The sequence below is a fragment of the Morus notabilis genome, unplaced genomic scaffold (genome assembly GCF_000414095.1).
Source record: "Morus notabilis unplaced genomic scaffold, ASM41409v2 Scaffold242, whole genome shotgun sequence".
NCBI lineage: Eukaryota > Viridiplantae > Streptophyta > Magnoliopsida > Rosales > Moraceae > Morus > Morus notabilis.
The window spans coordinates 33,313-47,205 of NW_010358071.1; the positions used below are offsets into that span (position 1 = coordinate 33,313).

The window sequence follows — 13,893 nt, forward strand, 5'->3', positions numbered from 1 at the left end:
GTGCTCCGTCCAACCTTTGAGAGAGAGAGAGAGAGAGAGGGAATCGGTAAATTTAAATCTACTATATAGGTTATGAGCAGAAGAAGAGAGATGGTAGAAGAGAATATATATATATATGAAAGTTTGAATATATTCATGAGGGTCAAACTAATTAAATTAGGGTTGAAGGTCCTGATGTGCTGTATCGTAGTCGGCTCCATTCACTGTACTATAATTGGGTTCTCTCTCGTGTTGATCAAGCTTTAATTTATCATGCTGGTAATATAGGAAATAAAGCTGATGAGATCACATGCATAGCAATAGAAATTAGCAAGGCTTCATTTGGTAAATGACTAGTTTTCTTTCTTTCTTTCTTTCTTTTGTGCATGGAATAATTGCATCTGCATTAATGACTGCTTTTAAACGTACAATTAATGTCGCAAATTTTCTACAACTTAAGGTTTTCCGAAGGAAGAATATATTATTAAAAAGAGGAGAGATCTTCTCTTTAAGGGAAAATATATATATATATATATATGTATATATATATACACACCATTTTCAGGGGAGGTGCAGCTACCGGAGAGGACTGAAAGAAAGTGAGAGATGGAGGGCGTGAAGAAGAGAGATAGTGGAGGGAGAGAGAACAGGAAGTGAGAGAGGGAAGAGAGAGATATTCGGTGAGTAGAGAGGAAGAGAGAGATATATATGCGGTGATCATGCACTTTTAAAGTGTATTTATCTTCTTTTTCTAAAAAAAAATATGATAGAAAATACAAAGAAAGAAAATAAGAGAAAAGGAAAATGTCTTGTGATCTTGATCATCAATTTCCGTATACCGATCTCATGTGTCTATTTAGGTAATTAAAATTTCTACCAAAAAATGATTTATATAGTACTTTTAAAGTGTATTTGTCTTCTTTCAAAAAAAAAAAAAAAAAAAGACGACAATGGAGCTAGGAGACTGGCCTCCACACCTCATCACTAGACAGAACAGAAACTGAAATTATGAATCTAACTATCCCAAAAAAGATTAAAAAAAAGAAGCTAGCATGTTCATACCTTGATTAATTCTGGGCTTAGAGAGAGAAAGGAGTGCTCCGTCCAACCTTTGAGAGAGAGAGAGAGAGAGAGGGAATCGGTAAATTTAAATCTACTATATAGGTTATGAGCAGAAGAAGAGAGATGGTAGAAGAGAATATATATATATATGAAAGTTTGAATATATTCATGAGGGTCAAACTAATTAAATTAGGGTTGAAGGTCCTGATGTGCTGTATCGTAGTCGGCTCCATTCACTGTACTATAATTGGGTTCTCTCTCGTGTTGATCAAGCTTTAATTTATCATGCTGGTAATATAGGAAATAAAGCTGATGAGATCACATGCATAGCAATAGAAATTAGCAAGGCTTCATTTGGTAAATGACTAGTTTTCTTTCTTTCTTTCTTTCTTTTGTGCATGGAATAATTGCATCTGCATTAATGACTGCTTTTAAACGTACAATTAATGTCGCAAATTTTCTACAACTTAAGGTTTTCCGAAGGAAGAATATATTATTAAAAAGAGGAGAGATCTTCTCTTTAAGGGAAAATATATATATATATATATATGTATATATATATACACACCATTTTCAGGGGAGGTGCAGCTACCGGAGAGGACTGAAAGAAAGTGAGAGATGGAGGGCGTGAAGAAGAGAGATAGTGGAGGGAGAGAGAACAGGAAGTGAGAGAGGGAAGAGAGAGATATTCGGTGAGTAGAGAGGAAGAGAGAGATATATATGCGGTGATCATGCACTTTTAAAGTGTATTTATCTTCTTTTTCTAAAAAAAAATATGATAGAAAATACAAAGAAAGAAAATAAGAGAAAAGGAAAATGTCTTGTGATCTTGATCATCAATTTCCGTATACCGATCTCATGTGTCTATTTAGGTAATTAAAATTTCTACCAAAAAATGATTTATATAGTACTTTTAAAGTGTATTTGTCTTCTTTCAAAAAAAAAAAAAAAAAAAGACGACAATGGAGCTAGGAGACTGGCCTCCACACCTCATCACTAGACAGAACAGAAACTGAAATTATGAATCTAACTATCCCAAAAAAGATTAAAAAAAAGAAGCTAGCATGTTCATACCTTGATTAATTCTGGGCTTAGAGAGAGAAAGGAGTGCTCCGTCCAACCTTTGAGAGAGAGAGAGAGAGAGAGGGAATCGGTAAATTTAAATCTACTATATAGGTTATGAGCAGAAGAAGAGAGATGGTAGAAGAGAATATATATATATATGAAAGTTTGAATATATTCATGAGGGTCAAACTAATTAAATTAGGGTTGAAGGTCCTGATGTGCTGTATCGTAGTCGGCTCCATTCACTGTACTATAATTGGGTTCTCTCTCGTGTTGATCAAGCTTTAATTTATCATGCTGGTAATATAGGAAATAAAGCTGATGAGATCACATGCATAGCAATAGAAATTAGCAAGGCTTCATTTGGTAAATGACTAGTTTTCTTTCTTTCTTTCTTTCTTTTGTGCATGGAATAATTGCATCTGCATTAATGACTGCTTTTAAACGTACAATTAATGTCGCAAATTTTCTACAACTTAAGGTTTTCCGAAGGAAGAATATATTATTAAAAAGAGGAGAGATCTTCTCTTTAAGGGAAAATATATATATATATATATATGTATATATATATACACACCATTTTCAGGGGAGGTGCAGCTACCGGAGAGGACTGAAAGAAAGTGAGAGATGGAGGGCGTGAAGAAGAGAGATAGTGGAGGGAGAGAGAACAGGAAGTGAGAGAGGGAAGAGAGAGATATTCGGTGAGTAGAGAGGAAGAGAGAGATATATATGCGGTGATCATGCACTTTTAAAGTGTATTTATCTTCTTTTTCTAAAAAAAAATATGATAGAAAATACAAAGAAAGAAAATAAGAGAAAAGGAAAATGTCTTGTGATCTTGATCATCAATTTCCGTATACCGATCTCATGTGTCTATTTAGGTAATTAAAATTTCTACCAAAAAATGATTTATATAGTACTTTTAAAGTGTATTTGTCTTCTTTCAAAAAAAAAAAAAAAAAAAGACGACAATGGAGCTAGGAGACTGGCCTCCACACCTCATCACTAGACAGAACAGAAACTGAAATTATGAATCTAACTATCCCAAAAAAGATTAAAAAAAAGAAGCTAGCATGTTCATACCTTGATTAATTCTGGGCTTAGAGAGAGAAAGGAGTGCTCCGTCCAACCTTTGAGAGAGAGAGAGAGAGAGAGGGAATCGGTAAATTTAAATCTACTATATAGGTTATGAGCAGAAGAAGAGAGATGGTAGAAGAGAATATATATATATATGAAAGTTTGAATATATTCATGAGGGTCAAACTAATTAAATTAGGGTTGAAGGTCCTGATGTGCTGTATCGTAGTCGGCTCCATTCACTGTACTATAATTGGGTTCTCTCTCGTGTTGATCAAGCTTTAATTTATCATGCTGGTAATATAGGAAATAAAGCTGATGAGATCACATGCATAGCAATAGAAATTAGCAAGGCTTCATTTGGTAAATGACTAGTTTTCTTTCTTTCTTTCTTTCTTTTGTGCATGGAATAATTGCATCTGCATTAATGACTGCTTTTAAACGTACAATTAATGTCGCAAATTTTCTACAACTTAAGGTTTTCCGAAGGAAGAATATATTATTAAAAAGAGGAGAGATCTTCTCTTTAAGGGAAAATATATATATATATATATATGTATATATATATACACACCATTTTCAGGGGAGGTGCAGCTACCGGAGAGGACTGAAAGAAAGTGAGAGATGGAGGGCGTGAAGAAGAGAGATAGTGGAGGGAGAGAGAACAGGAAGTGAGAGAGGGAAGAGAGAGATATTCGGTGAGTAGAGAGGAAGAGAGAGATATATATGCGGTGATCATGCACTTTTAAAGTGTATTTATCTTCTTTTTCTAAAAAAAAATATGATAGAAAATACAAAGAAAGAAAATAAGAGAAAAGGAAAATGTCTTGTGATCTTGATCATCAATTTCCGTATACCGATCTCATGTGTCTATTTAGGTAATTAAAATTTCTACCAAAAAATGATTTATATAGTACTTTTAAAGTGTATTTGTCTTCTTTCAAAAAAAAAAAAAAAAAAAGACGACAATGGAGCTAGGAGACTGGCCTCCACACCTCATCACTAGACAGAACAGAAACTGAAATTATGAATCTAACTATCCCAAAAAAGATTAAAAAAAAGAAGCTAGCATGTTCATACCTTGATTAATTCTGGGCTTAGAGAGAGAAAGGAGTGCTCCGTCCAACCTTTGAGAGAGAGAGAGAGAGAGAGGGAATCGGTAAATTTAAATCTACTATATAGGTTATGAGCAGAAGAAGAGAGATGGTAGAAGAGAATATATATATATATGAAAGTTTGAATATATTCATGAGGGTCAAACTAATTAAATTAGGGTTGAAGGTCCTGATGTGCTGTATCGTAGTCGGCTCCATTCACTGTACTATAATTGGGTTCTCTCTCGTGTTGATCAAGCTTTAATTTATCATGCTGGTAATATAGGAAATAAAGCTGATGAGATCACATGCATAGCAATAGAAATTAGCAAGGCTTCATTTGGTAAATGACTAGTTTTCTTTCTTTCTTTCTTTCTTTTGTGCATGGAATAATTGCATCTGCATTAATGACTGCTTTTAAACGTACAATTAATGTCGCAAATTTTCTACAACTTAAGGTTTTCCGAAGGAAGAATATATTATTAAAAAGAGGAGAGATCTTCTCTTTAAGGGAAAATATATATATATATATATATGTATATATATATACACACCATTTTCAGGGGAGGTGCAGCTACCGGAGAGGACTGAAAGAAAGTGAGAGATGGAGGGCGTGAAGAAGAGAGATAGTGGAGGGAGAGAGAACAGGAAGTGAGAGAGGGAAGAGAGAGATATTCGGTGAGTAGAGAGGAAGAGAGAGATATATATGCGGTGATCATGCACTTTTAAAGTGTATTTATCTTCTTTTTCTAAAAAAAAATATGATAGAAAATACAAAGAAAGAAAATAAGAGAAAAGGAAAATGTCTTGTGATCTTGATCATCAATTTCCGTATACCGATCTCATGTGTCTATTTAGGTAATTAAAATTTCTACCAAAAAATGATTTATATAGTACTTTTAAAGTGTATTTGTCTTCTTTCAAAAAAAAAAAAAAAAAAAGACGACAATGGAGCTAGGAGACTGGCCTCCACACCTCATCACTAGACAGAACAGAAACTGAAATTATGAATCTAACTATCCCAAAAAAGATTAAAAAAAAGAAGCTAGCATGTTCATACCTTGATTAATTCTGGGCTTAGAGAGAGAAAGGAGTGCTCCGTCCAACCTTTGAGAGAGAGAGAGAGAGAGAGGGAATCGGTAAATTTAAATCTACTATATAGGTTATGAGCAGAAGAAGAGAGATGGTAGAAGAGAATATATATATATATGAAAGTTTGAATATATTCATGAGGGTCAAACTAATTAAATTAGGGTTGAAGGTCCTGATGTGCTGTATCGTAGTCGGCTCCATTCACTGTACTATAATTGGGTTCTCTCTCGTGTTGATCAAGCTTTAATTTATCATGCTGGTAATATAGGAAATAAAGCTGATGAGATCACATGCATAGCAATAGAAATTAGCAAGGCTTCATTTGGTAAATGACTAGTTTTCTTTCTTTCTTTCTTTCTTTTGTGCATGGAATAATTGCATCTGCATTAATGACTGCTTTTAAACGTACAATTAATGTCGCAAATTTTCTACAACTTAAGGTTTTCCGAAGGAAGAATATATTATTAAAAAGAGGAGAGATCTTCTCTTTAAGGGAAAATATATATATATATATATATGTATATATATATACACACCATTTTCAGGGGAGGTGCAGCTACCGGAGAGGACTGAAAGAAAGTGAGAGATGGAGGGCGTGAAGAAGAGAGATAGTGGAGGGAGAGAGAACAGGAAGTGAGAGAGGGAAGAGAGAGATATTCGGTGAGTAGAGAGGAAGAGAGAGATATATATGCGGTGATCATGCACTTTTAAAGTGTATTTATCTTCTTTTTCTAAAAAAAAATATGATAGAAAATACAAAGAAAGAAAATAAGAGAAAAGGAAAATGTCTTGTGATCTTGATCATCAATTTCCGTATACCGATCTCATGTGTCTATTTAGGTAATTAAAATTTCTACCAAAAAATGATTTATATAGTACTTTTAAAGTGTATTTGTCTTCTTTCAAAAAAAAAAAAAAAAAAAGACGACAATGGAGCTAGGAGACTGGCCTCCACACCTCATCACTAGACAGAACAGAAACTGAAATTATGAATCTAACTATCCCAAAAAAGATTAAAAAAAAGAAGCTAGCATGTTCATACCTTGATTAATTCTGGGCTTAGAGAGAGAAAGGAGTGCTCCGTCCAACCTTTGAGAGAGAGAGAGAGAGAGAGGGAATCGGTAAATTTAAATCTACTATATAGGTTATGAGCAGAAGAAGAGAGATGGTAGAAGAGAATATATATATATATGAAAGTTTGAATATATTCATGAGGGTCAAACTAATTAAATTAGGGTTGAAGGTCCTGATGTGCTGTATCGTAGTCGGCTCCATTCACTGTACTATAATTGGGTTCTCTCTCGTGTTGATCAAGCTTTAATTTATCATGCTGGTAATATAGGAAATAAAGCTGATGAGATCACATGCATAGCAATAGAAATTAGCAAGGCTTCATTTGGTAAATGACTAGTTTTCTTTCTTTCTTTCTTTCTTTTGTGCATGGAATAATTGCATCTGCATTAATGACTGCTTTTAAACGTACAATTAATGTCGCAAATTTTCTACAACTTAAGGTTTTCCGAAGGAAGAATATATTATTAAAAAGAGGAGAGATCTTCTCTTTAAGGGAAAATATATATATATATATATATGTATATATATATACACACCATTTTCAGGGGAGGTGCAGCTACCGGAGAGGACTGAAAGAAAGTGAGAGATGGAGGGCGTGAAGAAGAGAGATAGTGGAGGGAGAGAGAACAGGAAGTGAGAGAGGGAAGAGAGAGATATTCGGTGAGTAGAGAGGAAGAGAGAGATATATATGCGGTGATCATGCACTTTTAAAGTGTATTTATCTTCTTTTTCTAAAAAAAAATATGATAGAAAATACAAAGAAAGAAAATAAGAGAAAAGGAAAATGTCTTGTGATCTTGATCATCAATTTCCGTATACCGATCTCATGTGTCTATTTAGGTAATTAAAATTTCTACCAAAAAATGATTTATATAGTACTTTTAAAGTGTATTTGTCTTCTTTCAAAAAAAAAAAAAAAAAAAGACGACAATGGAGCTAGGAGACTGGCCTCCACACCTCATCACTAGACAGAACAGAAACTGAAATTATGAATCTAACTATCCCAAAAAAGATTAAAAAAAAGAAGCTAGCATGTTCATACCTTGATTAATTCTGGGCTTAGAGAGAGAAAGGAGTGCTCCGTCCAACCTTTGAGAGAGAGAGAGAGAGAGAGGGAATCGGTAAATTTAAATCTACTATATAGGTTATGAGCAGAAGAAGAGAGATGGTAGAAGAGAATATATATATATATGAAAGTTTGAATATATTCATGAGGGTCAAACTAATTAAATTAGGGTTGAAGGTCCTGATGTGCTGTATCGTAGTCGGCTCCATTCACTGTACTATAATTGGGTTCTCTCTCGTGTTGATCAAGCTTTAATTTATCATGCTGGTAATATAGGAAATAAAGCTGATGAGATCACATGCATAGCAATAGAAATTAGCAAGGCTTCATTTGGTAAATGACTAGTTTTCTTTCTTTCTTTCTTTCTTTTGTGCATGGAATAATTGCATCTGCATTAATGACTGCTTTTAAACGTACAATTAATGTCGCAAATTTTCTACAACTTAAGGTTTTCCGAAGGAAGAATATATTATTAAAAAGAGGAGAGATCTTCTCTTTAAGGGAAAATATATATATATATATATATGTATATATATATACACACCATTTTCAGGGGAGGTGCAGCTACCGGAGAGGACTGAAAGAAAGTGAGAGATGGAGGGCGTGAAGAAGAGAGATAGTGGAGGGAGAGAGAACAGGAAGTGAGAGAGGGAAGAGAGAGATATTCGGTGAGTAGAGAGGAAGAGAGAGATATATATGCGGTGATCATGCACTTTTAAAGTGTATTTATCTTCTTTTTCTAAAAAAAAATATGATAGAAAATACAAAGAAAGAAAATAAGAGAAAAGGAAAATGTCTTGTGATCTTGATCATCAATTTCCGTATACCGATCTCATGTGTCTATTTAGGTAATTAAAATTTCTACCAAAAAATGATTTATATAGTACTTTTAAAGTGTATTTGTCTTCTTTCAAAAAAAAAAAAAAAAAAAGACGACAATGGAGCTAGGAGACTGGCCTCCACACCTCATCACTAGACAGAACAGAAACTGAAATTATGAATCTAACTATCCCAAAAAAGATTAAAAAAAAGAAGCTAGCATGTTCATACCTTGATTAATTCTGGGCTTAGAGAGAGAAAGGAGTGCTCCGTCCAACCTTTGAGAGAGAGAGAGAGAGAGAGGGAATCGGTAAATTTAAATCTACTATATAGGTTATGAGCAGAAGAAGAGAGATGGTAGAAGAGAATATATATATATATGAAAGTTTGAATATATTCATGAGGGTCAAACTAATTAAATTAGGGTTGAAGGTCCTGATGTGCTGTATCGTAGTCGGCTCCATTCACTGTACTATAATTGGGTTCTCTCTCGTGTTGATCAAGCTTTAATTTATCATGCTGGTAATATAGGAAATAAAGCTGATGAGATCACATGCATAGCAATAGAAATTAGCAAGGCTTCATTTGGTAAATGACTAGTTTTCTTTCTTTCTTTCTTTCTTTTGTGCATGGAATAATTGCATCTGCATTAATGACTGCTTTTAAACGTACAATTAATGTCGCAAATTTTCTACAACTTAAGGTTTTCCGAAGGAAGAATATATTATTAAAAAGAGGAGAGATCTTCTCTTTAAGGGAAAATATATATATATATATATATGTATATATATATACACACCATTTTCAGGGGAGGTGCAGCTACCGGAGAGGACTGAAAGAAAGTGAGAGATGGAGGGCGTGAAGAAGAGAGATAGTGGAGGGAGAGAGAACAGGAAGTGAGAGAGGGAAGAGAGAGATATTCGGTGAGTAGAGAGGAAGAGAGAGATATATATGCGGTGATCATGCACTTTTAAAGTGTATTTATCTTCTTTTTCTAAAAAAAAATATGATAGAAAATACAAAGAAAGAAAATAAGAGAAAAGGAAAATGTCTTGTGATCTTGATCATCAATTTCCGTATACCGATCTCATGTGTCTATTTAGGTAATTAAAATTTCTACCAAAAAATGATTTATATAGTACTTTTAAAGTGTATTTGTCTTCTTTCAAAAAAAAAAAAAAAAAAAGACGACAATGGAGCTAGGAGACTGGCCTCCACACCTCATCACTAGACAGAACAGAAACTGAAATTATGAATCTAACTATCCCAAAAAAGATTAAAAAAAAGAAGCTAGCATGTTCATACCTTGATTAATTCTGGGCTTAGAGAGAGAAAGGAGTGCTCCGTCCAACCTTTGAGAGAGAGAGAGAGAGAGAGGGAATCGGTAAATTTAAATCTACTATATAGGTTATGAGCAGAAGAAGAGAGATGGTAGAAGAGAATATATATATATATGAAAGTTTGAATATATTCATGAGGGTCAAACTAATTAAATTAGGGTTGAAGGTCCTGATGTGCTGTATCGTAGTCGGCTCCATTCACTGTACTATAATTGGGTTCTCTCTCGTGTTGATCAAGCTTTAATTTATCATGCTGGTAATATAGGAAATAAAGCTGATGAGATCACATGCATAGCAATAGAAATTAGCAAGGCTTCATTTGGTAAATGACTAGTTTTCTTTCTTTCTTTCTTTCTTTTGTGCATGGAATAATTGCATCTGCATTAATGACTGCTTTTAAACGTACAATTAATGTCGCAAATTTTCTACAACTTAAGGTTTTCCGAAGGAAGAATATATTATTAAAAAGAGGAGAGATCTTCTCTTTAAGGGAAAATATATATATATATATATATGTATATATATATACACACCATTTTCAGGGGAGGTGCAGCTACCGGAGAGGACTGAAAGAAAGTGAGAGATGGAGGGCGTGAAGAAGAGAGATAGTGGAGGGAGAGAGAACAGGAAGTGAGAGAGGGAAGAGAGAGATATTCGGTGAGTAGAGAGGAAGAGAGAGATATATATGCGGTGATCATGCACTTTTAAAGTGTATTTATCTTCTTTTTCTAAAAAAAAATATGATAGAAAATACAAAGAAAGAAAATAAGAGAAAAGGAAAATGTCTTGTGATCTTGATCATCAATTTCCGTATACCGATCTCATGTGTCTATTTAGGTAATTAAAATTTCTACCAAAAAATGATTTATATAGTACTTTTAAAGTGTATTTGTCTTCTTTCAAAAAAAAAAAAAAAAAAAGACGACAATGGAGCTAGGAGACTGGCCTCCACACCTCATCACTAGACAGAACAGAAACTGAAATTATGAATCTAACTATCCCAAAAAAGATTAAAAAAAAGAAGCTAGCATGTTCATACCTTGATTAATTCTGGGCTTAGAGAGAGAAAGGAGTGCTCCGTCCAACCTTTGAGAGAGAGAGAGAGAGAGAGGGAATCGGTAAATTTAAATCTACTATATAGGTTATGAGCAGAAGAAGAGAGATGGTAGAAGAGAATATATATATATATGAAAGTTTGAATATATTCATGAGGGTCAAACTAATTAAATTAGGGTTGAAGGTCCTGATGTGCTGTATCGTAGTCGGCTCCATTCACTGTACTATAATTGGGTTCTCTCTCGTGTTGATCAAGCTTTAATTTATCATGCTGGTAATATAGGAAATAAAGCTGATGAGATCACATGCATAGCAATAGAAATTAGCAAGGCTTCATTTGGTAAATGACTAGTTTTCTTTCTTTCTTTCTTTCTTTTGTGCATGGAATAATTGCATCTGCATTAATGACTGCTTTTAAACGTACAATTAATGTCGCAAATTTTCTACAACTTAAGGTTTTCCGAAGGAAGAATATATTATTAAAAAGAGGAGAGATCTTCTCTTTAAGGGAAAATATATATATATATATATATGTATATATATATACACACCATTTTCAGGGGAGGTGCAGCTACCGGAGAGGACTGAAAGAAAGTGAGAGATGGAGGGCGTGAAGAAGAGAGATAGTGGAGGGAGAGAGAACAGGAAGTGAGAGAGGGAAGAGAGAGATATTCGGTGAGTAGAGAGGAAGAGAGAGATATATATGCGGTGATCATGCACTTTTAAAGTGTATTTATCTTCTTTTTCTAAAAAAAAATATGATAGAAAATACAAAGAAAGAAAATAAGAGAAAAGGAAAATGTCTTGTGATCTTGATCATCAATTTCCGTATACCGATCTCATGTGTCTATTTAGGTAATTGAAATTTCTACCAAAAAATGAGTTATATAGGAACTTTAAAGTGTATTTATCTTCTTTTTTTAAAAAAAAAATATGATAGAAAATACAAAGAAAGAAAATAAGAGAAAAGGAAAATGTCTTGTGATCTTGATCATCAATTTCCGTATACCGATCTCATGTGTCTATTTAGGTAATTAAAATTTCTACCAAAAAATGATTTATATAGTACTTTTAAAGTGTATTTGTCTTCTTTCTCAAAAAAAAATTAAAAGAAAATGCAAAAAAATAAAATAAAAGAAAAGGAAAATGTGTTGTGATCTTGATCATTATTTTCTATATACCGATCTCATGTGTCTATTTAGGTAATTAAAATTTCCATCAAAAAAGGATCTATACTGTACGTTTCTTCTGGCTAAAGGTTCTAAATTGGGCTTCGTATATACTATATATGGAGTCATTGCTTTAGTATGTTCCCAGATTTGTATATATAGAAAATCGTTTTGACCTTTTTATAGTAAATATTAGGTACTAATATGAATTCTTACTCGGACATTAGTTGATAAATAGAATTCACGAATAAATAGAGTTGATATGAACATAGTACTAACACTTCTCCTGATTTTCTAAAACAAAAAAAACAAAAAACAAAAAAACAAAAAAACAAAACAAAAAAAAAACAAACAAACAAACAAACCTTACAATTAGGGGATCGGGGTTTTTTTTTTTTTTTTTTTTTTTTTTTTTTTTTTTTTTTGCAAAAATTTCATAGTATAAGTATTATATATAACGTTATTACTAAGTTCTCAACTAATAGAAAATATTATCTATTCATACATCTATAGTGATTACAAATTTAGCATAACGATAAATTCAAATTTAATTCCACTTTAAGATGTAGCGTTTAAATCTTTATTATTTAATTAGTTATAAGACACAATTACGCTGGTTACAGTATATATCCGTCAATTAGTGTCAACTGAGGTTGTCAATTCCGATTTTTCATCTTCTTTCTTTTTCGTCCCCCACAGAGCTTATAAAGTGTTGACGTATATGTGAACTTATAGAGTGTTCCCTGCACAAATACACAAACCTTTAAACACAAAACCGGAAGTTAATAGACATTGATTTATCTATTATTCATATTATATAGCCCAAAAAATAAATCAAGAAGGAAAACAACCACTCAGACACAAAAAAGCACTAGTTCATAATTTGCAAGCACTATTATAATTTTCTAGCAAAAAAAAAAGGCACTATTATAATTATGCAGTGGATATGTCATGATTGAAGCGATGAGCACTGCTTGAAATTTTTGAAGAATTTCTATATTGCGCTTCTTGAAGAATTTCTATAATTTATATAGGTTAGAAGGGTGTTCGTCGGTTCGGTTTTGTCGGTTTTGGTCGGTTCGGTGGCCGAACCGACCATGTCGGTTTTCTAAAAGTTAGAACCGAAACCGAACCGCACCTAACAGTTTCGGTTCGGTTAACTGAATTTCGGTTTCAGTCGGTTTTTAGTTTTGGTAATCAAGAAGATGACCTCAGTTAACCATTAGGTTACCAGCATCTTTAATTGTATTTTTGACCCGCAAGTACGAAAAAATGTAAAATTTTCCTTCAATGTAAAGTTGCAAACACGTAATCACAATAAATGAATACAAGCACAACATCAAAATTGATAATTGCACAAACACAAGTTTAAAAAACATTTAAATTGTCATAAGTAAAACAAAACGAAAACATTAAAAAAAAGAAAAATCCCATCTCGGTCGGTTCGGTTTCAACTGACTCTCTACACGCAAAACCAAAACTGAACCGATTTTTGAGGAAGTCGGTCGGTTAACTAAACCGACTGTGTTCGGTTCCACGTGGCATCGTCGTTTTCAGTTTTGAGCGGTCAGTTTTTCGGTCGGTTTCGGCCGGTTTCAATTTTACAGTTTTTTTGTACACTCCTGCTAGATTAGGCACGGACTAGGCCAAACTTAAGCCAAGCCTAAACTTTTTCACGGGCCTCCTTGGGTCAGGCCTAGCCTATTTGTAGTGTATCCAATCAGGCATGAGTAACTCATAGGCCTGGTTGATACGAACCCCGCCAACGATGTGACGAAACCCGTAGCCAAATATGGGATACGATCCAAGATCTTCAAGAATTGATGGAAACCGCGACCCGTTGCTTAGCGAAGCAAGAACCTTGGTATGGTGAAGACGCCACAAACGAGTATGGAAATTCCGTTTGATAAGTCAAGGGTGAACGCCACAAGGAAAACCTTGATAAGTTCGGAATTGTTCTTCAATAACTAAGAAGAATATCTCACAAAGTGAATAAACAT

The 13,893-nt window shown here is 33.6% G+C and overlaps 1 protein-coding gene across 1 annotated transcript in view; it reads right to left on the bottom strand.

The window, feature by feature from the left end:
* Nucleotides 1-13,893, bottom strand: part of LOC112090310 (WAT1-related protein At5g64700-like) — a 31,875-nt gene that overhangs the window by 16,158 nt on the left and 1,824 nt on the right. The window lies entirely within an intron of this gene.